We start from the raw sequence: 27,469 nt of genomic DNA, 5'->3' as shown, positions 1-27,469 counted from the left end.
AGTCTGTGCTTGCAGCAGCTTCTAGAAGCAGCAAAAGCAAATGGGAAGCATATACCAAAGACAGGAGTGGGTGTGAGGAGCCGCCAACTATCAGGACCCAGCTCACCATGAAACCAGCAGTCACATTTTCTTGATGACCACCTCTAGCAGATAGTTTCTCAGACTTTGTTTTTCATGACCTTGAGAGTTCTGAGGCGTACTGGTTAAGTATTTTGTAGAATGTTCCTCAATTTGGATTTATCTTATGTTTTCTCATCATCATACTGTACTATGAGCTTTTGGAAGGAAGACTGCAGTCTTCATATTATCATATCAGGGGATACAATGCTGTCAACATAACTTGTAACTGAGGATATTAACCTTATTCATTTGGCCAAAGTAGCTTTTGTAAGTGTCTACACTGTAAAGTTACTTTTCCCTCCATTTTTCCATACTCCTGTTCTTTAGAAGCAAGTCATTAAGTCCAGCCACACCCAAGGAGTAGGGAGAATTAAACTCTACCTCTTGCAGGGAAAGATATACATCATTTATTTGGAATTCTTTGGTGGGGAAAATTTGTCTCTTCTCTCCCATTTGTTTATTTAGTCAATCATATACTTGTGTCAGTAGGGGCTTACATACATTTGTTTTGTATTTAGGTTATAAACTAGTACTATATTATTTATTTCGATGCTCAAATTGTTCCAGCTTTGGTCACTGACAGCTTTTTCAGTTTGGCTCTTGTGTGCCTTTGACATGCTCTATTCTTCTGATTTTTGAGCACTCTTATTTCTGGCACCACAAGAAGCTTCAGGCTTATTTTGTATTTATCCTGCCTTGTCCAAGCACAAGCCAGTTCTTCAGTGAGCCCAGGTTTCTTTTATTGGATAATGATATTTAGAAATAAACATCTGGGGATATGTATTCTCACTGCTACATTTTTTTCTTAATAGTTGTACTCTAGCTACATATTCCTAGCATGTAGACCTTGTATGCTATACTCTGTCATGGCCACATTTGTTCCTACTCATGTTACCAACTCACTGTGAGGCCAAACAAACCAAAACATCAGATTTTTGGAGCAGAGAAAGGTTTATTACAGGGCCACGCAAAGAAGACAGGCAGCTCGCACTCGAAAAAACCTGAACTCCACAATAGTTTCCGGGGAAAAGGTTTTATAGGCAAAATTTGGCATGAGGGTTGCAGAGTGTGTGATTTTCTTCTGATTGGTTTGCGGTGAGGTAACAGGGTGGTGCCAGGGATCTTGTGCTGCACCTGAAGTTGCCATCCTCCACCTGGGTAGGCGCCTTAGTTCCTCTAGAAGAAGTCAGAGATGTGGTTATGTATATGTATTCCTTGAGGAGGAACCAGAACCCTGCCCCAAGGCTGTGCAATTATTTCTTGACTATTCCCCCTTGTCTCTGCATCCCCTCCCTTCTCTGGTTAGCAACTGTTTGAATCTGCCCTTTGGAACTTGGGGAAGGTCAAGGAGGTTGAGTGAAGCCTATTTCTTACAAACGAGAAGCAGAGGACACAGAAAGGATTTGTACCAGGGAGGACCCCACTCCTGCTCCATTTCAGTTGTACATGTAAATGTATACTAAATGCTCACCATTAGTTTTTATTTGCTGTCTCTCTAATAATTTGGCTGTTCAATCCTTTCTCAGTGTTTTTTGATGCTGTCACATTAACATTCCAAAGGAGGAACTCACAGGGATGAAATTTCTTGAGTTCTTGGATATTGATGGTAGTTCTCTTCAACCATTATATTTGAAATTTATTTTAACTGGATAGAAAAATCATTGACGTATTATCTGTATCTATATATATGTATATATGAAATTTTCTTTTGGCCTTAAAGTTGCTATAAAATATCTGAAAATTTTTGATTTTTCTTTCTCCTGTAAGTTACTTGGTCATTTTTCCTTAATGTGCAAGAGATTATTATTTTTTTCTTTAACGTCTAGTAATTTTTACTAAACTATGTCTCAGTGTTATTCTGGTTTGATTTTTTTCCTCCATATGTCATTTACCTTATCAGTATCTAGTTTCAAACACACATGTATATATATATTATATATATATGAATATATATTTATATATATTTAATTTTAGGGAAATACATATACATATATATATATATATATATATATATGTATAACCAGGGAGAAGGATATATATATTCTTCTGAATATATATATATATATATATATATATATATATGTGTGTGTGTGTGTGTGTATATATATATATAATTTCAGGGAAATCTTGAATTATAGTTTTTAGTAATTGTTCCATTCTCTTGCTTTAGTTTTTCTTTATTTCATAATATCTGTTGGATGTTCTTTCCCTGTGTTCTTTTTTTTGTTGTTGGTTTTAAAACATCATTTTAATCTTGTTCCTAATCTCTTCTTCATATTTACCTTTAACATTTACATTATCACCCCAAAACATTTCCTCCTGTTTCCCTTAGCTTCTCACAACTACTGATCTATTCTCTAGCTCTGTGAGTTTTCCTTCCCTAGAATATCGTATACATTTAGAATCATATAGTATGTAGCCATTAAATTCCTTTTTATTTTGAACTTTTTCCTAATTTTTTTTTTAAATGGAGATACTGGGGATTGAGCCCAGGACTTTGTGCATACTAGGCATGCACTCAACCACTGAGCTGTACCTTCCCCACCTTTCCTAATTTTCAAGCTATATTTCCCCTATGACATTATTTGTATTCTTTGTTCTCCTTTGTGTTCATTCTGATCTAGTCTTCATTTTTGAAATGTCTTGTTTTATGTTGTTTTCTGAATTATTTCTTGATGTTATTAATTGATTTTTGAGTTTTTATTAATTTGGGTTATGTTATTCTTTCACATTGTAGATTGTTGTCTTAATAATTTGGGGTAATTTTAAAACATTAGGATATAGTTTCCTCTGCTTTGTGAGTAAGTTTTTCTGTTATGCTTTCATTGCCTGTAGAGAGGTTAATCTGCTTCTTATTATGCTTGCTCTTATATTAAATCTGAGTAACATTTAACTCTAGTCATTTTCTGATGCTCATTTTTACATGAAATTAGTTATCTTAAGGTTTAGAAGGGAAGAAATGATTTTGTTTTCTAACTTTGACTCTTGAGCTCCCTCTTCTGTTGTTCTTGTGAAACATTCCATTTTTCCCCAACCATTTAATCTGCATCATCTTTTTCTCTGTCCTGCTCAATTAGGGTTTTATTCCCAGCAGTTTCTTCTCAGTGTGGAGCTCTGTCCTGGAAGAGGCCTTGATTGGTTATTGTTAGGGCTAGTAGGATTCAGCCTATTCTAGCTACTTCAGGTCAAACTGCAGATAGCTTGTACTCACCTACCAATAGGATGTGCAAATCCCTGCCAGTTTCAACTGCTCTCCAAATTTCTTACCAAGATTTTCGGTGAATCTTTGTTGGTGAGTCCTTAGTCTATCAGATGCTCTGTTGCTCCCCTCTGCTTCCTCCCACACAGATGCTGATGCCACACAGGCCTTGGGGTTGTTGGTGGATTATACCGTGTTCATACTTGGAGAATTGTATGCATATATTCTGGCTCATATTTTGCTTCACATTATGTTGTCCATAAATTTTTTATTTTATTGCATAAATTTCTCTGTGGTTTCTCAGAGAGAGATTTGGGGATTTTCAAAAGTTATGGATCATTAGTGGAAGATTTTAATTCAATTTTTTTCAGTAACTGATAGTGTTGCCAAAAGATCAGCCCTGTCTCTGATGAGCCAAACTGAAACTCAGAGACAGGGTCTTGGAGTTTAGAAGAAAAAGACCACTTTATTACTTTGCCGGGCAAAGGAGACTCGCAGCAGGCTAGTGCCTTCAAAACTATGAACCCACCTTGGGGGTGGGGTGGGGTGGTTATCTAGCCATAGCTCAAACAATAAAACATCTATAACAATCAACAGAACCATTTTCTCATCATAAGACTTAAAAGTGGTGTCATGATGCCTCCAGGTGACCAATTCTGTAGCGGCCAGTGATTGTCACTTTTTTGATCTCTTTGTCTTGTAAGCCCCCAAGATGTGGTCTTCTTGGTAATTCAGGCTGTTCTGTAAGTTTACAGTTCTATGAACTTCTCCCTGGAGAACAACTCAGAAACCAAGTATGATTATTACTTTCAATTACTGGAATAAAGTAAAAACAGTAAAATTAATAGCTTTATTTTAACAACAGGCCTGGAGCTATGAGTTGCAGCTAGTCAGTCAGGTTAGTTGACCGTTTTAAGGTCAAGCGTAAGAATAAGCAGTCTGTTCCTAAATGCGGCCATCTTATTAATTCTCCTTCAATAGAAGAAAAATAGAAATTAGTAAGCAGAGAAGATTTCAACAAGTTAACTAAAATGATTTAAATTACAAATATTAATCCTAGTAACAAATAATGGCATAATACACATTCTTTTCAAGTACATATGGAACATTAAAAAATATTAATGGCCATAAAGCAATTATTATCAAATTTAAAATGATGGAAACCATATAAGAGAATATTTTCTGATTACAGTGGTTAGGCTAGAAGATAATAACATGATAATTAGAAAATCCCATATGTTTTTAGGTAACAAACATGTTACTAAATAACTTATGATCAAAAAGATAATTCACTATAAAAATTAGAAACACCTTGAATTGAATGATACTGAAAAACATATATATCAAGACTTGTGGGATGCTCGCCAGTGGAGGCTTAAGGGAGGAGTAAGGGGTAAAGCTGATAAAGCTGATCACCTAGTGCTCAGAGGGCCCAGGGCAGTTTCTGCCAGAGGGAGAAGCTGAGACATGTAAGGGAGTCAAACCCACCCAAAAGTAAGTTCTTGGGGAGCTAAGAAGCAACACACATCCAATCCATCACATTGCCCTCAGAAAGTTGTTCAGATCTTGTCTGGGTTAGGCTACCAAATTAACAAAGGGAAACTATGCCTTAAAGTCCAAATAGCTCCCAGATGGACAGCCGCTCAACTGGAACTCTAGCTGGCTTCATGTACAATTGGAATGAAGCCAGTGCTTGCAGGCACTTACCCCTTAAATGGCCAGGATGGAGCTTTTTTGACCTTCTAAAACTATAGAGGAGTTGGCTTGATAAAGTATTTTCAAAATTCTGGTCGTGAGAGAACAAAAGTATTCCCAGAAGAAAGCTTGAAGTTATAACTTTTATCGTATCCTTGAAATATAAACACAGCCCTCATCTCCTGGGACTACAACCTTGGCTCAATTAGTAGATCTGAAAACTAAAAGAAAAAAAAGGAGAAAGAGACTTTTTAAACTCAAGCAGGAAAACTATGAGGTCTCTGTCTGTGTCTATCTGGATGTATGTATGTCTGTGTATACTTTATAGATACGCAATGTCCCTACCTCCAGATGGTGTCATCAAAATTTATTTTTAAAAGCTTTACTTAATTGACTAAAAGTAAGCATTTAACGTATGAAATATTTCTAAATGTAACTTAAATTAGTCCAAATTTTAAAAGGATCACCTGATGTAGGATTAATCATTAATGAATGAAAAAAGTTTAAATTGATGGTTTAATTAATATACACACATCTTTAGAGTCATCGGCAGTAAGTATGATTCTTTTATTATACCTAGGTTTATTGAGCTCATGTTATCTCTGTTACAGACTTTGTCAGTGAGAAAATTAACTTGGTATGATTATATTTTCATAAGTTATAAAATAAAGATAAATGAGATAAAAGCTTTAGGGTAAAGTCTTTAAAAATAATCATTTTTTTTTTGGTATGTCTACTTAAAAACAGTTTCTCCAGTTTTTTGTAAATTGAAACTTTCGAGTTCTGCTAAATTAAATGATGGAAATTCACTGAATATCTAGATTATCTTTAATACAAAACATTGATTGTTAAAGAAGTCTATGTTTACCTATTTTTGACCTTATTACAGAGAAACTAAATATGTTTGAGACTATTAATAAATATGTTTTGTGCTTTATTGAAAGCTTGTACTATGAAATGTCATGTATTTCTAGAAATTAATTTTAAAAACAGAACCCTGAGAAAACAGTTTCATGCAAGGTTAGGTCTACTTAAGACTAGATTCAATTTAATTAAATGAATGATTTTAACACTAAACATGAAATGGTGCAAAACTAGAGTTTGTTTTTTCTCTGTTAAGGGGACAAAGTGTTTTTTGAAATATTTGTCTGCTTTTAATAACAAATTGTAAAGTTTCTTTACTTCTTAGGCAATCTGTTTCAAAGATTGCCTTTGCAATCTTTTATTGTCATTTTGATTAAGTGAATAAATATTGCTTCACAGTGACTTGTGAATGTGTTGCCGAAAGACTGGCACCGTCTGTAACAAGCCAAATAACCCAGAGACAAGGTCTTGGGGCTTAGAAGAAAAGAGGCAATTTTATTGCTTTGCTGGGCAAAGGGGACTCACAGGAGGCTAGTGCCTTCAAACCTGTGAGCCCACCTTGGGGGTGGGGTGGGGTTGTTATATAGCTCAAACAATAAAGTATTGATAACAAGCAACAGAATCATTTTCTCATCAGAAGACTTAGAATGGTGACATGATGCTATAGAGGCCAGTGGTTAGATCTCTTTATCTCGTAAGCACTCAAGGTGTGGTCTTCTTGGTAATTCAGGCTATTTTGTAAGGTTACAGTCCTGTAACCTTCTCCTTGGAGAAGAACTCAGAGACCAAGCTTGATTATTTCTTTCAATTACTGGAATAAAGTAGAAACAGTAAGATCAATAGCTTTAGTTTTAACAATGGGCCTGGAGCCATGAGTAGCAACCAGTCAGTCAGGTCAGTTGACCGTTTTAAGAGCAAGCATAAGAATAAGCAATCTGTTAGCCTAAGTGCGGCCATTTTATTAATCCCCCTTCAGTCCTGCTTGGCCAAATGTTTAAAAACTTTTGGTGTCTTTGACAAACTTCCTCAGGTCAAGTTCTTTTTTTTTTTTAATTAGAAATTTCAGGTTTATTTTTTTTTTATTTTGAAAAAGACAGAAAATAAAATAAAACCCAAAACAACCAGACATACCAACATTTATGACATTGAGACAGGAAGGAGGCAGGGTACAGCCATTCAAGGAATGCCACAACAATTGGTGGAAGATTCAACCCCCAGTAGGCCTTGAGGCTCAGGATGATGAGAGATTTAACTTCTAGCAGATCTTGAGCTTCATTATATGCCCATTGTAATATATTAACATGGTGAGTAACACGCCCACAGGCACCATGGCCGTCCCAAGGCTAGCCTCAAAAGGTCAAAGGGTGGAAAATGGCCAACTTCCTGGGAATCCCAGCCCTTTCCCCTTAGACTGGTCCTTCCACTTATTAGCATATGAAGCCTCCAAGCCCATAAAAACCAGCAACACAGCGCCTCATGGCCGCCCCTCTCTCTTTGGAGACAGCCTGCATTCTGTCTATGGAATGTGTACCTACTTCTAATCTGAACACCCAATCCCCACATCTCATGGCCTTTCTCTTGCCTTTCAATGTATCTCTCTGAATAAATCTATCTTTACTCAGCTGTGGCTCGCTCTTAAATTCTTTCCTGTGTGAAACCAAGGACCCACGCTTGGCAGGGCACGTCCCAGGGGCTCAACTGAAGCCTGGGACACAGCCCTTCTCTTGCCCCATATCTGTTTTCTTGCATCAATATGATATGAAATCATGAAGAAAATCATGAAATCACATGAAGAAAAAGCTTAGTAGGATGTCTGAAACCAAGGCTGGGCTTGAACAGTTTCTTATGACTATAACTAAAAGTGTCTAGGCAATCTTCAGGAAATTAGGACTACTCTTCTATATCCCATTTATAAAGATCAGCAAAATAGGCTTCAAAACTTAGTGTTTTAGCGGGATAGTTTTTGGAAATTATCCTGTTCCATTTTGAACAATGTCTTAACTCATCCACTATGTTGAGGTCTTCGTGTGTTAAAGAGTGTGATGAATGCAAGTGTTAGGTAGTTAGCTATGTGGGGGCACCAGGCAGATAGGTGGAGGAAAGGGAAGATAGTCTGGAAGATGATGTTATGCATAAAGAGACTTGACTTCTTCTGAGTGAGTGACAGCAAGAAACTGACAGCCACGATTGCGCAGTAGCAGAAAGGACTTAACTGGACATGACCCAATGTTCATTGTATTATAATTAACATTGTGGTTCAGGCTCCCCTCCCCCATGGCTTTTTCTGTATACATCATGAGTAAGGTCATGTGCAAAGGGGCCAGACATGACTAAGTATTCCAGAGGCAAGAGCTGTTAATCAAGAGACCACCTCTAAGTGAGAATATAAGAAAAAGGGGAGACAAGAACCTCCGCTTTTCCTTCCTTGGGTCAGCTTGCCTCTTGTTCTTGGAGCTGTACTTTTTTATTTTTAAAGGAAGAGGAAAGAGTTATTATTACTTGCAGCAAGTAAGGAGAACACCAGGAACTTTTTCCAAAGCAGTGTCTCCACAACAGCAAAGCTGGGGAAGTTTTAAGCAAAGGGTACATGCATATTCATGAAGGGACTTGAGCAGAGGAGAATTCAGCATAGAACTGGGGCAAAGGTTGACAGAGTCCAAGCTTTAGTTGATTGAAGTCACGAGGGTCATAGAAGGTCAGCATCAGTTCATCCCCCACCTGGGTGCGTGCCTTGGTTCCTGCAGATCTCAAAGATCTGTATCAGACTGTTATGTATATTCCTTGAGGAGCTAGGACTCTTTTATCAAGGAACTATTGGGGTTTTTTTCTTTTTTCTTTTTCTTTCGATTTCTGGTGTATAGCATAATGCTTCAGTCATACATAAACATACATATATTTATTTTCATATTCTTTTTCACTGTAAGGTACTACAAGATACTGAATATAGCTCCCTGTGGTATACAGTTTAAACTTGTTTATGTTATGTATATTAGTTAGTATCTGCAAATCTTGAACTCCCAACTTGTCCCTTCCCCCTCAACCATAAATTTGTTTATTGTCTGTGAGTCTGTTTCTGTTTTGTAAATAAGCTCATTTGTCTTCTTCTACTTCTTTTATTTTTTTTAGATTCCACATATAAATGATATCATATGGTATTTTTCTTTCTCTTTCTGGCTTTCTTCACTTAGAATGACAATCTCCAGACCCATCTGTGTTGCTGCATGTACTTTTCCTTTTTTAAATAAATCTTTTAAAATCTTTTGCTACACAACACACTGTCTTCCTACTGTAAACTTATCTTTCAGGTATGACAAGAACTGAGATCTTTACCTTTTGGGTAACACAAGATGAGGGGAACCCAGGTGATACAGAAAATGCAATGGTATAAAAATACTGAAGCATACATTTTAAAGCAAAAGAGAACCCCAAGACTGAAAAGAAGCCAAGCATCGTCGTACTACTGATACAAAAGAACATAACCTGAGATTAAGTATTAGTATTCTACTCCCTTTTATACGCACGACAACCTCAGGTAGGTAAAATATCAGAGCGCTTTATAAGGTAATACCTCTAAAAGTTTTACCATCATGTGCCTTTTTTGTTGTTGTTCTGCTTTTCTTCTTTGCCTGCTCCTAAAGCTGCCAGTGAACATGCTCAGGAAATGCTTTAGTGTGTCAGGGTCCCCAAGACTCCCCTCTCCCCCAACCCCAGGTTTGATGACATACTTGGAGGATTCAGAGGACTCAGTATATCATTGTATTCATAGTTATGATTTATTACAGCAAAAGCATACAAAGCAAAAGAGCAAAGGGAAAAGAGGTGTATAAGGGCAAAGTCTGGGGGAAACCAGGTACAAGCTTCTAGAATCCTCTGCTAGTGGAATCCCATAGGATGTGCTTAATTTCCCCAGCAGCTGAGTTATGACATGTATGAAATGTCTACCACAAAAGCTCATTAAAGTTGCAGTATCAGGTTTATTACTGCAGGCTAGTCACATAGGTACCTTCTACCTAACATGTACCAAACTTCTGGATTCCCAGGAAAAAAGCAGATGTTCAGCACAAACCACACTGTACAACCACCTTAGTCACAGCAAGCAACTCTTATCAGTGAGAGTGGAGGGAGCCCTCTTAAAATCTAACTTCCTAGATGCCGGCCAAGCCGGCTTTTCAAAGGATAGCAGCCAGGTCTGCTATGTTACACTTTTTCTGCATACTTAGTGACAATCCCACAGAAATAATCAACATTACTTTCAGATTCAAGACTCTTCTAATTCAGAAATAAACATTTCTTAAAAATGACATAAAGTCTGCTGCCTAAGGTGGTTAATGTGCTCATTAATAAATTGTCACAGCTGTATTTGAATTTTACTGAAAAATGGAATGAAAATATATGAAAAACAAAGGAAAATCCAGTTTGGTCCTAATGAACTTGGAATCTTAGTATTTCAATATAAAGAAGGCTCTTTCAGTATTGCTAGCAGCAAAGTCTATAAACACCCAGGTTACAACTGACTAAAAATGAACTTCACAAGCCTACATATAATTTAAAAATATATACAGTTGATAATCACTTGGCATTAACAGTTTGGACACTAACTTTAGAAGTAAAAAGTAAAGGAGGTACTATAACATCATAATTATGAAGAAAATTTTCTTCAGCTAATATTTTGGGGATATTAGAGGAGACCTCCTTCTGTTGTTCTCACCAGTTGAGTATATTCTCTGCCAGTTCTTCTGTCTCAGTCACCAAAATAACCATCTTTGCTAAAGCCACGCTCATTTTCTTCATTTTGCATCTAAATGAAGGATATTTCTAATTGTTTCAAGATGATTTTCTAATCTCTCAGTGAACATGCCAACTCCAACAAATATACCATGTATCTGTGATAAATAACTTCAATAGGCAAGTTTTCTTGGCACACGGGTTTCAATAGTCTTTGCCTGAGGGACCGCTTCTCTTTGGGCACTGCTTCTGAATGATTATTCATGCTTTGCAGAGTATGACACTTTTGAGCCAAAAAGGAGGATGGACAATATCTGCTGTATCTTTTTCTAGTCTAAGGAGTTCAGAGTTTTTCTGGTAGATTTCAGCTTGGATATCTGTGATCTGCTGTGGTCTGGAGAAGTTTACAAAACGGGAAGCTAATTTCTTAGATATGTTAAACATCTCCTGAGTGATCACCCCTGAAACCACGAAATGGCCCAGCAGTAGCCTGGCAGCATTAGGCATGGACGCCTGGTCCCAGGGGTTTGCCACAGCCATGGCTGGGAGCCACCATGCCCGGTGGCATGGAGAGTAAATTCTAAGTGAAGTTCTTTGACCTCTAGCTAAATTGGGGATGCTTCACGGGGCCCCTGACCATCTCAAGGAGAGATAATAAACTAATTAGGCTTATTTGGTCTGTTAAATTATATGGGAAACATTGTTAAATGAGTAATAATAAACCTCCTTAAGTTATATTGTATGGTAAATATTATTAATATGAATATTCTAGAAATTATATGAAGTTCCTAAAATTAGAAATGTCTTATGTTGTCATTCATAATTCATCATTATCTTAAAATGTTGTATGTTACAGAAATAGCTAGACTTCCAAGACAATTACAATGTAGTCATGTCTTTAACCATGCTTTTTAAGTCTTTTGTCATTTATAGAGTTACTGTCTTATTCTGGTGCTTTTATAAAAATGCTTGGAGATGACTTGCTTTTATGTTCCAAAATGAAATTAGACCTGGTAGCAAAAGGACTTCCACCTTGTGTGAGGGTTATTTCAGCAACAGCCCCTAATATTTAAGGCTACTGAAGAACCAGCAGTAGGATCTCCTTTAACTACTGATGTCTCACACTCATTGAGTTTCTTCTAAACTCTCAGTACACTCGGCACTGTTCTGTAAGCCAGATAACTTGTTAAGAAGTATTGTTGCTTCTATTACTACCTTGGTTAGGTGTAATAACCTTAACCTTGCAACTTTGCTCCCAGTGCCACAGAAAGAAAACAGTCAATACAAGAAGCTCCTATTGATAGGGCTGATCTAATTTAATTTACAGGTAGGTCCTACTTAAGGGCTGAGCAAGGACATTACCTAGCTGGATGTGCAGTAATGTCCACAGTGAACATAACTTAAAGCTTTTATTTACCAGAAACAAAATCAACACAAGCCAAATTAAGTAGCTTAACCTGAGTTTGTCAACTAGCTAAATACAGATAGCAAATATTTATACTGAAAGTCACTATGCTTTTGGAGTGGCAGACAACTTTGGAATGCTATAGAAGCAGTAAGATTTTTACCCTCTTCAGGACAACCTATTAAAAAAAAAGGAAAACAGGTTGTAGAATTATTGTTATACAACTGCCAAAACAGTTAGCAGTTATTAAAACACCAAATCTGACACTATGGAAGCCAAAGGAGATCAGCTTGCTGATGCTGCAGCCATAGAGACAGTTTTAACTACTCATCCTGTCCAGCCTTGAGAATGTCCACTACCCATTAACTCTGCTAACCCAAAAAGATTTCTTTTTACCAGGGCTCAAGAAATATCCACTATAAATGGCAACAAATTGGACAATCTAGAAGAAACGGACAAGTTTCTAGAAACATATAGTGTACCAAAATGGAATCAAGAAGAAATAGATAATTTGAACAGAGTAATCACTAGAAGTGAAGTAGAATCAGTAATTAAAAAGCAAAACAAACAAACAAAAAGCTTCCTGCAAACAAAAATCCAAGACTGGATGGCTTCACTGGAGAATTCTACAAAACATACAAAGAGGAACTTATACCAGTTCTTCTCAAACTCTTCCAAAAGATTGAAGAGGAGGGAATACTCCCAAACTCATTCTAGGAAGCCACCGTTATCCCAGTACCAAAACCAGACAAAGACACTACCAAAAAAGAAAATTACAGGCCAATGTCTTTGATGAACGTAGATGCAAAAATTCTCAACAAAATATCAGCAAACCAAATCCAACAACACATAAAAAAGATAATAAACTAAGGTCAAGTTGGGTTCATCCTGGACACAGGGATGGTCAAACACACAAATCAATATGTACACTACATCAACAAAAGAAAGGAAAAAAAATCACATGATCATCTCAAAAGAAAAAGCATTTGATAAAATTCAGCATCCATTTATGATAAAAACTCTCACCAAAATGGGTATAGAGGGAACTTATCTTGACATAATGAAGCTGAAGGAGTAACCATTCCAGACTTCAGACAATATTACAGAGCTATAGGAATCAAAACAGTGTGGTATTGGCACAGAAAAAGACATACAGCTCAATGGATCAGAATAGAGAGCCTAGAAATAAACTCACAGACCTATGGTCAATTAATCTTCGACAAAGGAGGGAAGAATATACAGTGGAGAAAAGACAGCCTCTTCAGCAAGTGGTGTTGGGAAAGTTGAGCAGCCACATGTAAATCATAAATCGCTGAAGTTAGAACACTCCCTGACATCATACACAAAATTGAACTCAAAATGGCTTAAAGACTTAAACATAAAACAAGACACTATAAATATCCTAGAAGAAAACATAGGCAAAACGTTCTCTGACATAAATCTTAGCAATGTTCTCCTAGAGCAGTCTACCCTGGTGATAGAAATAAGAGCAAAAATAAACAAATGGGACCTAATTAAACTTATAAGCTTTTGCACAGCAAAGGAAACCATAAGCAAAATGAAAAGAAAGCCTATGGGATGGGAGAAAATATTTGCAAATGATGTGACTGACAAGGGCTTAATTTCCAGAATATACTGACAGCTCATACAAATCAATAACAACAAAAAAAAAAATCAAAAAAGGGCAGAAGACCTAAACAAATATTTCTCCAGTGAAGACATACATGTGGCCAATAGGCACATGAAAAAGTGCTCAATATCGCTAACTATTAGAGAAATGCAAATCAACAGGACAATGAAGTATCACCTCACACCAGTCAGAATGGCCATTATTAAAAAGTCCACAAATGATAAATGCTGAAGAGAGTAAAGAGAAAAGAGAACCCTTCTACACTGTGGGAATGTATTTTGGTGCAGCCATTGTGGAAAATAGTATGGAGATTCATTAAAAAACTAAAAATAGACATGCTTGCTTTGGCAGCACATATACTGAAACTAAAAATAGACTTACCATATGACCCAGCAACCCAACTCCTGGGCATATACCAGATAAAACTATAATTCAAAAAGATACATGCACCCCAATGTTCATAGCAACAATAGTCAAGGCATGGAAGCAACCTAAATGTCCACTGACAGATTGACTGGATAATGATGTTGTGTGTGTGTGTGTGTGTGTGTGTGTGTGTGTGTGTGTGTGTGTGTGTATGCAATGGAATACTACTTGGCTATAAAAAAAGAATAAAATAATGCCATTCGCAGCAACATGAATGGCCCTGGAGATTATCATACTAAGTGAAGTGAAGTAAGCCAGAAAGAGAAGGAAAAATACCATATGATATCACTTACATGTGGAATCTAAAAAATGAGACCAATGAAATTTTGGAGAGGATTTTCCTTTATTAGTTCAAAGTTAATCTGTTTATAGCAAATTTGCTTAAATTACGCTGTCTTTTTGTCATCTTTTCAAGTGAACTAGATATTGCATATAAACAGACTTCACCCAGTACCAGGAAAATTAACCAACAAATGGTAGCTGTTAATGTTCTATTCACTTCTGAATGCTCTGGTTTCTGCTCCCACTAATTTAATGAAAGTATTCTTTAGATGTGATACATTGTAACTTTCAAGTTCAAGGGTTTTTTTAAAGACTTATTCTATATTGGTTTTGCCATTTACTGATTGTGTGAGTTTGTACATGCAGCTGTTTCCTCACCAGGTAAAATGGACATTATAATGCCTATATCACAGGATTAACTAAACAGCAAATGTGTTAAATAAGGTGTTGGATATGAAATAATTTTGTAAAGTACACAGAACCATAAAAGCACAGGCAATTACTCTGAACTTTTAGAAATAAAGGATTTCGTATTACACCATGTACAGGGACAGATATTAACTAGACTTATTTTGGTGACCACTTAGCAAAATATACAAATATCAAATCATTATTTTGTTTACTTGAAACTAAAATGTTATATGTCAATTATATCTCAATTAAAAAATTACAGTAGGAAATTTCAACACTCTTTTCTATAATTGATTGAATAATTAAACAAAAACATAAGTAATAATACAGAAGACTTGAAGAACAATATCAACCACTTTGCCCTAATCTCCATTTTGAGAAGACCCCAGCTGACACCACCAGAATACACATACCTTTCAGCTGTATTACATAATTTGCCAATATAGGCAATATTCTTGGCTATAGAATGTTTCATAAATTATTTAGATGGAAGTAAGAGAGACTGGATTTACACAAGTGCCTGAAATTAAAAAAAAAAAAAAAAAAAACTTGACCGATTATATGAAACAACAATTTCTAAGAAACTGGAAGTCAGAAAATGAAGGACAGTGATCCCTGAGAGGCACTAAAAAAAAAAAAAAAAATTAGCCCTGTACTTTTCCCAGCTTACCCCCTTGAAAGAGCTTTGGTGAAGGAAGGGAAACCGGAGAAACCCAGGAAGATGCTAGTGCTTTTCCTGCTTTGAGAGGCTGTGATGGAACCAAAGCAACCAGAGGTTACAGGACAAAGTACCAGTTTTGCCAGAACAATTTCAGACTCTAAACTGTTAGCACATCATAAATTAATGGTTCTTTAGATAGTCCTCATATCTTGGCCAAGAGTCAGCACCAGACTTTCCAAAATCCTTTGAGGCAAACAGAACTATCCCAGTCCAGTTGTAAAATAACTCTATCACCCATATCTTCATAACTCATTTTATAATGCCCATATAACCAAGTAAAAAAAAACAGAAGGAAGAAAATTACAGATTAATATTTTTTATGAATATAGACATAAAAATACATAACAAAATTTTAACTAGTTAAATCAGTATATAAAACCAGTAATACATCTTGATCAAGTGGTGTTTATTTCAGGAATACAAGATTTAACATTCAAAATTTGATAAAATATATTCATCATTCTAATAGACTAAAGTAGAAAGCTATGCATCATCTCCTTGAATTCAGGGAAAAAACGGACTGACTTTAAAATAAATTCATAATAAAAAGTTCTCAGACTTTCTTTGATTTTATAAAGGTTATCTATGGAGAACTTTGAGCCAACATTATATGTAATGGTGAAAGATTGGATATTTTCCCCTAAGACAGAAAACAATAAAGCTGTCTGCCATCATCTCTTCCATTCAACATTATATTGAGAAATAGTTAATGCAAGAAGATAAGAGAAATGTAAAAAGCATTACAAACTGAAAGGAAAAGGTGAAACTGTCTTTTTAAAATGGAACATGGTAATTTATTTTAAAAAATTTCAAGGCCAGTAATACTAATGAATGAGATTTGAGAATACCAGAACTATATGCAAATATCAATTGTTTTTTATATACTAGGAAGAAATCTAATTAAAACATGTAAACAACTCAGGGATAAATTTAACAAAATGTGTACATGAATTATATGCTGAAAACTTGAAAACATTTCTCAGAGAAATTAAAGATCTAAATGATCTGATACGCTCAATCAGAAGACTTGATATGTTTCTAAGTAAATTCTAGATTCAATGCAATCTTAATCAAAACTCTAGCAGGCTTTTTTTTTCCCCCTTAAGAAATCAACAAGCGGATTCTAAAACTGATACAGAGTTTAAAAGAATAGAGAGTAGCATGAAGTTTTTAATTAAAGTAAATTAAAGAATTAACATTACCTTATTCAACATTTTCTGCAACATTTTCTGCTCCATTAATAAAATGTAGCATTGGCATAAGAGCATACATGTAGATCGATAGAACTAAAAAGAGAATCCAGATATAGATGCTGTAAATATAAGTTCAATTTAATTTTGGCAACATTGCCAGGATAAATCAGTGGGCAAAGAATAGTCTTTTTACAAATGATGTTAGAACTCTTGGATGACTACATGTTTTTTAGAGTTTCAAAACTATTCACACAATATATATAAAAATAAAGTTGAAATGAATCATTGACCTCAATTTAAGAGCTTAAACTATAAAACTTCCAAAAGAAAATAAGAGAAAATCTTTGTGGCCATACAACAGGAAAAATGTCTTGAGACACAAAAAGCATGAACTAAATGAAGAAAACAAATTAAACTTCATTAAAATTTTTATCCTCAAGAACCAGTGTTAAAAAGAGCCAAGCCACAAAGGTAAAATATTAGATAAACACATACCTGAAAAAGAACAGTATTCAGTCTATATAAAAACTCTTCAACTCAATGAAGACAAATAGTCTGGTAAGATAATAAGGAAAATATTTGAAGACATCTTTCACTAAAGAAAATATTTGAATGGCCAGAAAGTACAGGAAAAATTATTTAACAACTGGAGAAAAAAGCATATGTCCATTATCATGAGTGGATAAGTGAATTGTATCTGTTCATGTAACAGAACAATATTCAACAATAGAAAAAAACCTGATACATGCAACATCATGGATGAATCTCAGTTGCCTTTTGCTTAGTGAAAGCCAGACACAAAAGAGTACATTCCACTTGCATGTTTTCAGTTACGTAAAATTCTTGAAAAGCAAAACTGTAGTAACAGCAATTCACTGGTTACCAACAGCTAGAGGAGAGAGGAGATTATTAACTGTGGTGTTGGTAACAGGACCATATATGTTTGTCCAAACTTATTTAACTGTTCACTTAAAATTTGTGAATTTTATTGTATATAAAATACACCTCAATTAAACTGATTTTAAAAGAGAGAGAGAATTGAGAAGAAAAAACGAAAATATGATGTTAACACATTTGAGGAGATGTGAAGGAAAGGGAAGCAAAGTATTAGACTACTGCAAAATTCTAAGTGCCAAACTTATTTAAAGCTTTAGGCTCACAGTTCCAACACAGTCAAAATGATAGACTATTTAATCATTATTAGACTTTATCTAACTGAAGAGCCAAAGCATTTATTCTTAATTAGAATAATATTATTAATGATAATAACTAATCATATGAATATAAAGTCACTGGACCATTAAATTTCAGTTTTATAATTGATATCTTTCAGATTCTGTTTTGGCAGAATACTTCCTTTTAACATAGCATTTTATCAAACATTTTGGCAGAGTTTAGATTAAATTTTTTTAATTAAAATTTTTGACAAATGGGGAAGAAAACCTTACAAGTGAACTAGATTTTTCTTAACTTTTATTTATTGTAATTCATTAGGAAGTTTCTTTAAGCATTTTAAATTTTTATTATTTCATTAGTTATAAATAATGAGTACTATATCTTTTGTTGGCAGGTATGTGGGGGATTTTTAGCGAATTATTTACCTTTAGAAAGGGAGAGACCTTTGGTGAATGTGTAAAATATAACCTTACATGTTTAGAAACCTCTTATATGCAGTTAAAACTTTTTGGAAGAGGTGCTGAAAAAGTAACTAGGCATTAAAAAACAAAGAGAATTAAAATCTTTTTCAGTGAGAAATGAATGAATGCTGTCACCTTTAAAGAAAAAATCATTTATTCAAACAATGAGTACTGAATGCCTGGGTCAAGGGTTAGGCAAATAGCAATGAAAGAAGCTCTTAAGGTAAGACTTTAAGATGAGAGCTTAAGAGTCATTATTAGGATGACTGACAGCCCTGGTTTTCTCAAGGCTAAGAGGTTCCTCGGGTGCTAAATCTGAGATAGTTTAGACAGAAAAAGACAGAGAAATAATTACAATGAAACATGATACACGTGCTTAGAGCTTTAATAGGAATAAATCTGTGGGTGTTGGGTGCGTGGAACAGGGTCTAGCTTATTTAATGCTGTTATCTAGGGGATGGTCAAATGAGCAGCCAAAATGCCTCCTTTCTAGTCTGCAGTGCTCCTCTGCTTTCTTTTGCACAATTTGTGGTTCTGCAGTGAGGAGTGCAGGGATAAATGTTAATTGTCTTACTCTTGAATGTCTGTAGTGATGAACTACATGTTTTACATCAGACTTAGTCCTTGGTCTTTCTGCAACAACAGTGATTAATTTTATTGGTAGCCTCTTTTATCCCCAATATCTAATAAGAGCTGGTTGAAAATTAGACTGTTGAGGATCAAAACACAAGTTAGCAATTAAATATTAGCAACTAGTGGAGTCAAAGAAAATAAACTTCCATATTTTAGCCAGTATTTACATTTCAAAAGCATTTTCAAGAAAGTTTTGGAACTTTATGAACAGTTACAAGAGTGGCAGATGTAGATATCACTCTGACTGAGAGATAAAATATTGTAAAAATGTTCAGGTTCACAAATGGGTTTGTTTGGTATTTTCCTAGGGTTGTCACATGTGGTATTGTGACATAACAAATTTCATTATTGGCCTTCTGTTTAAGAGATTCAGTCAAAAGTGTGTGCTGCTTTTTAAACTGGATTCTTTATTTTGTTGTTGCTGTTATTATTGAGTTCCTTATATATTTTGGATACTAGCTACTCTCTTATCAGATACATGGTTTACAAATACTTTCTTTCATTCTGTAAGTTGCCTTTTTACACTGTTGATTGTTCCCTTTGCTGTGGAGAAGGTATTTAGTTTGATGTAGTCCTTCCTGTCTATTTTTGCTTTTGCTGCCTGTGCTCTTGGTTTCAAATCAAAGAAAAAAAAATTCATTGTAAAGATCAATGTCATGGAGTTTTTCTCTTGTATTTTCTTCTAGGTGTTTTACAGTTTCAGGTCTTATGTTTAAGTTTTTAGTCCATTTTGAGTTGATTTTTTGTATATGTTGTAAGATAGGAGTCCAGGTTCATCCTTTTGCATGTGGAAATCTAATTTTTAGCAGCACCATTTGTTGAAGAGACTATCCTTTTCCCACTGTGTAGTCATAACACCCTTGTTAAAGATTAGTTGACTCTACATGCATGGGTTTATTTCTGCACTCTCTCTTCTGTTTCACTGGTTTATGTGTTTGTCTTTATGCAAGTACCATAATTGTTTTAATTATTATAGTTTTGTAATATATTTTGAAATCAAGACATATGATGCTTTCACCTTTTTTCTTTTTTCTCAAGATTGCTTTGGCTATTCTGGGTCTTTTATTGTTCCATGTGAATTTTAATATTGTTTTTCTATTTCTGTTAGAAATGCCATTGGGATTTTGATGGGAATAGCATTGAATATATAGATCATTTTGGGTAGTGTGGACATTTTAACAATATTAAGTCTTCAATATATTCATGTAGAACTGAAAAATTGTGCTCTACACTAGAATTTGACACAACATTGTAAAATGACTATAATTCAATAATAAAAATTTTTTTTAAAAAACCAATATTAAGTCTTCCAATCCATGGACATAAGGATATCTTCCCATTTATTTGGATCTTTTTTAATTTCTTTCATGAAGGTATCGCAGTTTCAGTGTACAAGTCTTTTATCGTCTTAAGTTTTTATGTAAATATTTTATCCTTTTTGATGCTATTGTAAATGGGATTGTTTTCTTCTTTTTCTTTGCAGTTCATTGTTACTATATAGAAACATAACTGATCTTTGTATGGTGATTTTGTATCCTACAACATTATTGAATTTGTTTATTCCAAGAGTTTTTTTTGGTAGAGTCTTCAGGGTTTGCTAAGAAGATAATCATATGGCCAACAGATATATCAAAAGATGTTCAACATTGGCTAATCATCAAAGAAATACAAATCAAAACCACAATGAAATATCACCTCACACCTAGTAGGATAGCTGTTATCAGAAAAAAAAAATACAAGTGTTGGCAAGGATGTGGAAAAACTGGAACCCACATACACTGTTAGAATCCAAAATGGTGTAGCTGCTGTTGAAAACAGTATAGAAGTTTCTCAAAAAAAGTTAAAAATAGAACTAGCATATGATCCAGCATACTACTCCTGCGTATATATTAAGATGCTTGAAACCAGGATCTTGGAGAGATATCTACATTCCCATGTTCATTTCAGCATTATTCACAATAGTTATGATATGAAACAACCCAGATGTCCATCTATGGATGAATGGATAAAGAAAACGTGATATATACATAAAATAGGATGTTACTCAGCCTTCAAAATCTTACTGTTTGCAACAATATGAGTGGACCTGAGAGACATTATGCTAAGTGAAATAAATCAGTGACAGTAGGACAAATATTGCATGAATCCACTTACATGAATAATTATAACATAGTCAAACTTACGGAAGCAGAGAATAGAATGACAGTTGCTAGAAGAAGGAGGCAGAGGAAATGGGGAGGTGTTTTTCAGTGGGGATAAAGTCACATTTATACAAGATGGATTGAGTTCTAGAGATCTGTTGTACAACATAGTGCCTATAGTTAAAAATATACTGTTAAGCACTTAAAAATTGTTTAAAAGGGTGGATTTCATGTTAAGCATTCTTACCACACATAACACACAAAAAACAAAGGGACACAAAAAACTTTTGGTGGTAATGATTATGTTTATCACCTTGAGTGTGGTGATGGTATCACAGGTGTATGAATATGTCCAAACTCATCAAATTGTATAAATATGTGCAGCTTTTTTTTGGTATATCAACTATACCTCAGTAAAGCTGTTTAAAAAACGTGTGCTACTTTACCACTGAATACTCTTCTTTCTCCCAGGCCCTTACACTCCCCACAATACTATCTCTACTTGATATTTCCTCATAGAAAAGAAAGGAGGTGTTTCTCCTCAGCACCTTTTGGAGGCCTGGTTTGCATAAATCTTTTATGCTACCTGTTTCCCAGTAAGAAGAATATGACCAGTGGACATTGGGCAGAGTTAGACCACACAATTCTTCATGTTTATGTGCAATCTGCACATCTTTAAATCTTAAAGTTCTGCTTTGAAGGACTAATTGTGCATTATCTCTTTGTCCATTTGCAAAATTATAAAAAGACTGTTTCATAAGTAACAAAGGAAATAAGGCTTTACCACTCATTATTCATATGTCTTTCTCCCATTTCCCTTTCTATACTGTATAAATATGGCCTTTCCCATTCTTGTACCACATTCTGAATGGCCTTATGATATCCTTAAATGACTTACATTAAATGCTGAATTTCTGGGTACCTCAGTTACTCCATTTAGGCAGCAGTATAGGGAAATGAAATACACCGTGTGGGTACAGATGTACCTGAGCTTGAATCTTGATTATGTCCTTTTCTTACTTTAATAACAGTGATACTAATAAAATGAACAGTAGTAATATCTATGATATTACCATTTATTTGGCTATATGTCAAAACCTATGCTAAGCTCTTTTTTTCCTGATAGATATTTTTTACTGAAGTACAGTGATTTACACTATTATGTTAGTTTCTGGTGTACAACATAGTGATTCAATTATACATATGTATATTCTTTTTCATAATAGGTTTTTATAAGATATTGAATATAGTTCCCTGTGCTATATGGTAAATCCTTGTTGTTTATCTATTTTATACATAATGATGTACATCTGTTAATCCCATACTCTTAATTTATCCCTAACCCTCATTCCCCTTTGGTAATCATAAACTTGTTTTCTGTGTCTGTGAGTCTGGTTTTTTTGTAAATAAATTCATTTGTATAATTTTTTAGATTCCTCATGTAAGTGATATATAATATTTGTCTTTGTCTGACTTACTTCACTCAGTATGATAATCTGTAGGTCCACCCATATTGCTGCAAATGACAATATTTCATTCTTTTTAATGGCTGAGTAACATTCCATTGTGTATATATACCACATCTTTATCCATTCATCTGTTGATGGACACTGACGTTGCTTCCATGTCTTGGCTATTATAAATAGTGCAGCTATGAACACTGGGGTGCGTGTATCTTTTTGAACTAGAGTTTTTGTCTTTTCCAGTTATATGCCCAGGAGTAGGACTGCTGGATCATATGGTAGCTCTATTTTTAGTTTTTTAAGGAAACTTCATACTGTTTTCCATAGTGGCTATACCAATTTACATTCCCACCTAAACAGTGTAGGAGGGTTCCCTTTTCTCCACACCCTCTCCAGCATTTATTATTTGTAGACTTTATTAACAACTTAAAAAAATGACTTGAAGCTATGTTCTAGAAAAACTGACCCAAATTCAACAACATAAGTGCTAATAAAATTACTAAAAATGATCAAATCACTAATGAGAAAATGAAAATAAGACATGCATTGTACTTTTTCAGAGCTTCATTAAATGCCTGTGGTATTTTTTGTGATCATGATAGGAGGTGAGCATAAGGTCCTACTACTCCACCATTTTGACAAGATCCAGAGTATATTTTAAATATTAACTTACATATTTAGAAATATCCCAGTATACATTTTACTATCCTGTTTATAATTGAATGTTTCATTATATGTGTACTTATAACTCATTATGAGAGGAAATACTAAAAAGAAAGCAAACTTTTTTATTAGCTTTTCTTTTTTATTATTAAAAAACTTTTTTAAAGAAAGCAAACATTTAAGAAGAGATTTAAATTCTTTGCGAGAGAGGTATTGTAATTCCCTCACAGTTAAAGAAAAAGTTATTTATCAAACAAACCTGTAATGGAAGGTTACTACACACTAGCCTCTGAGTTTGAGAATGGACATATAGCCTTGAAACAAGCTCTCAATGTTAAGCCTCTGTTGAGAGAGAGAAAAAGAGAATAATTAGAACATGCCATGTACTTTGATAGAGATGAATCTGTAAAGGTGAGGATGTGCAGATAAGATTTCAGCCTGTTTTGATGCTCTCTTCAGAGAAGCATGGATGCTAACTCATATTGTAAACCCCACTGCACTTATTATGTTTCCTAAGCCACAAAACTTGCACAGAACTGAGAGAACTACAAGGAACAGTGATGACATCAGCTATTTCTTTTGTTTCATGCAACCATTCAGGGTCTTGGGACTCAAGTTGCAGCCTGATATAGTTGAAAATACTGACTGTAGGAAAGATGTTCCCCAAGATTTTTTTGTGTTCCCTGACCTACAGCCATGTGGACCAGTCCATGAAGGAAGTAGCCAATTTCTCCTCTTTGTAATCCACAGTTCTTTCCTGTCTCCCATCATACAACCCATGGCCCTGCCAGGTTGAGGCACTGCATTGCAGTATTGCCTTATTTCAAGTGGCTTATGTGCATGTGTCATGATATATGTCAGTGTTGGCCTGTGTCTTTCTGCAGCAGTAGGTATTGCTTTAGTTAAATCTCCAGTCCATCAACAACTAGCGAGCACCCATTTGATAAATTGCTTGAGGTCAAGCTATTTTTCCTAGATGGAGTGAGAAGATTGAGGGGAGTAAATGCAACCACTTTCTTACTAGTTTGCTCTCTCCCTGAGATGTTTTACAGTATCCACAATAATATTTCAAGTACATGAGCAGATTTCTGAATCCTAGGAAAGAAAGATTGGTATTGAAAACTTGAGATGAATTCAGTGAGAATCATATACAGGACTCACGAATCACAACTGTTTTCTAAGCATGTGAGAAAAGCCTTAATTTGCTATTGGAAACATATTTAAATTTTAACAATTAGGTAACAGAAAATAAGATCCTAGATTTTAGTTATTATTTAAATTCCAAAAGCATTTCCCAGAATATTTTGGAAATTTACTCATAGCTGCAAGATTAGAAGTCATCTACATCTCCTGTCTGGCTGAAAGTTTGTTTGAATATAAGTGAAACTGAATATGAGAAAAAAGTCAAAAATTGGGTTCAAAGACAAGCTCTTATATGAGTATTTTTATGGTGTTGTTGTGTATGGTGCTCTATTGTGCCATTATTTTTATTTCCATTTTTTGTTCTCTAGTGTACACATCCACGTAAGGGAAAAACGTCGTTTTCCTAGCATGCAGCATTGCTCCCAAACATACTTGCTTTGTGCATGGTGCTTCTCTATACTCAGTGTTTTCTCACAAATAAGGAGGAAGACTTTTCCCATCAGCTCACTCTTGGAAGCCTGACTTGCTTGACTCTTATATAGTGTATATTAACTAGAAGAAAGAGGGTGATCCCAGTGGACAGTGGGGAGAAAAGTGAACAAAAAATTCTTCATATTCATATAAAAGCTGCACTCCCTTAGTTTATAGAATTCTAATTAGAATGCATTCTTTTCTCCATTTTAAAATGGATTAATAATCCAGCAACAGTCAAGAAGAAGGTTTTGATTCCTTCTTATGCTACTACACTTTCTACACTGGACAAGGTTGACCTTTTCTACGTTGCTACCCAATTTGCAAGAACAGTACTTATGGTTCTTGCATTAAGTTGCTGCCCTTCATATTTCAGTCTAGCAATTTAGACAGCACCAAGGGGTAAATTTTTTAAAATGAAGAGTGGGTTAAGTCAGATTCATCTGGGCATGAATTTTGATTGTGTTCCTTTCTCACTGTAATTTTAATGATAATAATATGTACAGTGAAAATAATAGTAATTATAATATTACCATGTATTGAAGACCTCCTGGTTCCAAGTTCTTTGCCTAGTTCTTATATTTATTAGTAGTTTAATTCAAACAACAGCCCTATTAGATATGAATTAATAGGACTTTACTATAAGTGAAATTATTGCAACAAGAGTAATCTGAGGGGATGGGGTGAAAAAAGAATAATCTAAGAACCTGCCCTTTGATTATACAGCTAGTAATTATGCACATTTCAATTAGCTCATCTTTAAGATTGTAAGTATAATATACTTACTATCCTTTAAACAATAAACACCCTTATTACATAGGTTATGATTGAACAGAAGAGGGTTTATCTTTCTGTAACGTGTCGGCCTCTTGATCTCTAGCACATGGCAAACTTTTGATTACACTGAAATTGAACTGGCCTCAAAGTGATGAATGCAAGACTGCACCCCACTAGAATTTCAGCTGAAAGTATACTGATCTTAGCATTCTTACTTCATATTGATTTTGGGTTCCTCTCTTTCTTCTTGGGATTCTGTAAATAAAACCTAGAGATTGGTTAGATAGAATTTACTAAGGCTTCCAGCTTAAGCAGTAAAATTCATCAGGAAGATAACCTGTCAAAATTACATTATTTTGAAGAGAAATACATACACAAACACACAAACACAGGATTGGGGAGAATCCTGAAAAAGCTTCCCTGTGGTATAATCTTGGGAGGAGAAGAGCAGCAGCTGCAGAAGGTGACAGAAGCCTTTTATGCCCTCTCTCTCTGTCTCTCTGTCTCTGTCTCTTTCTCTCTCATGTGCACTTATGAAATAAAACCTTAAGAAGCAGGAGAGAAGGGCATCAAAAAATGTTGTCTTTTGAGCTGTCATAAGGAAACAAAAAACAGGAACAACGTTAGCAAAAAACCTATGTTGTATAGCGTAGCAGCATTTAAAATGGTAATATTTCAGTAAAGAAAGCCCCTGGAAACCACTTCTCTATTCTCTATTTCTATGAGTTTGACTTAAAAAAAAATTCTACGTGTAAGTATCTGTCTTTTTCTGTCTGGCTTATTTTACTCAACATAATGCCCTCCAGATTCATTCATGTTGTTGCAAGTGACAGTATTTCCATTTGTGAAGCCTGAATATATGTGTGTGGGGGGGTTCACATTTTTTTTTTGATCCACTTCTTTGTTGACCGACACAGGTTGTACAACCACAGAACCAGCCCAAACTGGCCTATCCTGTTTCTAACAAGATACTGACTTGTTTTTCAAAGACAACAAAACCAAAATACTAATCATGTAGTCAGAGCATTCACAGAGGAGAAAATTTTGACCTCAAATAACTCTTGGAACCAAACCCCACCCCCAGCCAAACTGGAGGACTGGGACATGTCCGGAACTGAATTCCGGAACCCTTTCAGAAGCAAAGGGTCCACTGTCCAGGAAGATCCAGTGCTGAAGCCCGTCTAGCATCCTTGCCATAAATGGACGAGTTCCAAAGCCCTTTTATCAAAACCTACCCCACCAGCGTTTCTGCATACCAGCTTGTTCCTCCTAGCCCCTTAAATTTTGCTCCAAATCCTGAATCATGGAGACAGATTTGAACTCTGCCTCTTGTCTCCTTGTCCTTCAACCTGGCAATAAAAGTCTTTCCTCAAACAGCAGTGCAATAGTATTATTGGCTTTTATGCATGTTAGTCATAAACTTGCTTGGTAGCAGTTTTTTCCATACCTGGCTACTGTGAATGATACTGCAGTAAACACGGGAGTACAGATATCTTGACATTGGTCTTGGTAATGATTTTTTGGATTTGGCACCAAAAGCAAATGCAGCAAGAGGAATAATAAACAAGTGGGACTATATCAAACTAAAAAGCTGCTGTGCAGCAAAAGAAGCCATTAATAAAATGAGAAGGCAGCCTATGGAATGGGAGAAAATATTTGCAAATGACATATCCAATAAAGGGTTAATATCCAAATATACAAATACTTCATACAACTCAAAAGCAAAAACAACAACAACAACAACAACACCCAAGTAACACTTTTAAAAATGGGCAAAGGATCTGAATAGACATTTTTCAAAGGAGACATACAAATTGTTGGAAATAATTAATATACAATCTATAGTAGGAGTAGAAGAGTTCTACTTGAG

General features: G+C 35.1%; 1 pseudogene; it reads right to left on the bottom strand.

The window, feature by feature from the left end:
* Window positions 1–9,697: 9,697 nt before the first annotated feature.
* Window positions 9,698–11,456, bottom strand: LOC105066615 (HAUS augmin-like complex subunit 2 pseudogene; annotated as a pseudogene).
* Between the last annotated feature and the right edge of the window lie 16,013 nt (window positions 11,457–27,469).

This window comes from Camelus bactrianus, chromosome 1 (genome assembly GCF_048773025.1).
Source record: "Camelus bactrianus isolate YW-2024 breed Bactrian camel chromosome 1, ASM4877302v1, whole genome shotgun sequence".
In the NCBI taxonomy this organism is placed as follows: domain Eukaryota; kingdom Metazoa; phylum Chordata; class Mammalia; order Artiodactyla; family Camelidae; genus Camelus; species Camelus bactrianus.
Note: the sequence above shows the minus strand (reverse complement) of the source record. Positions and strands in the feature narration are given on the sequence as shown.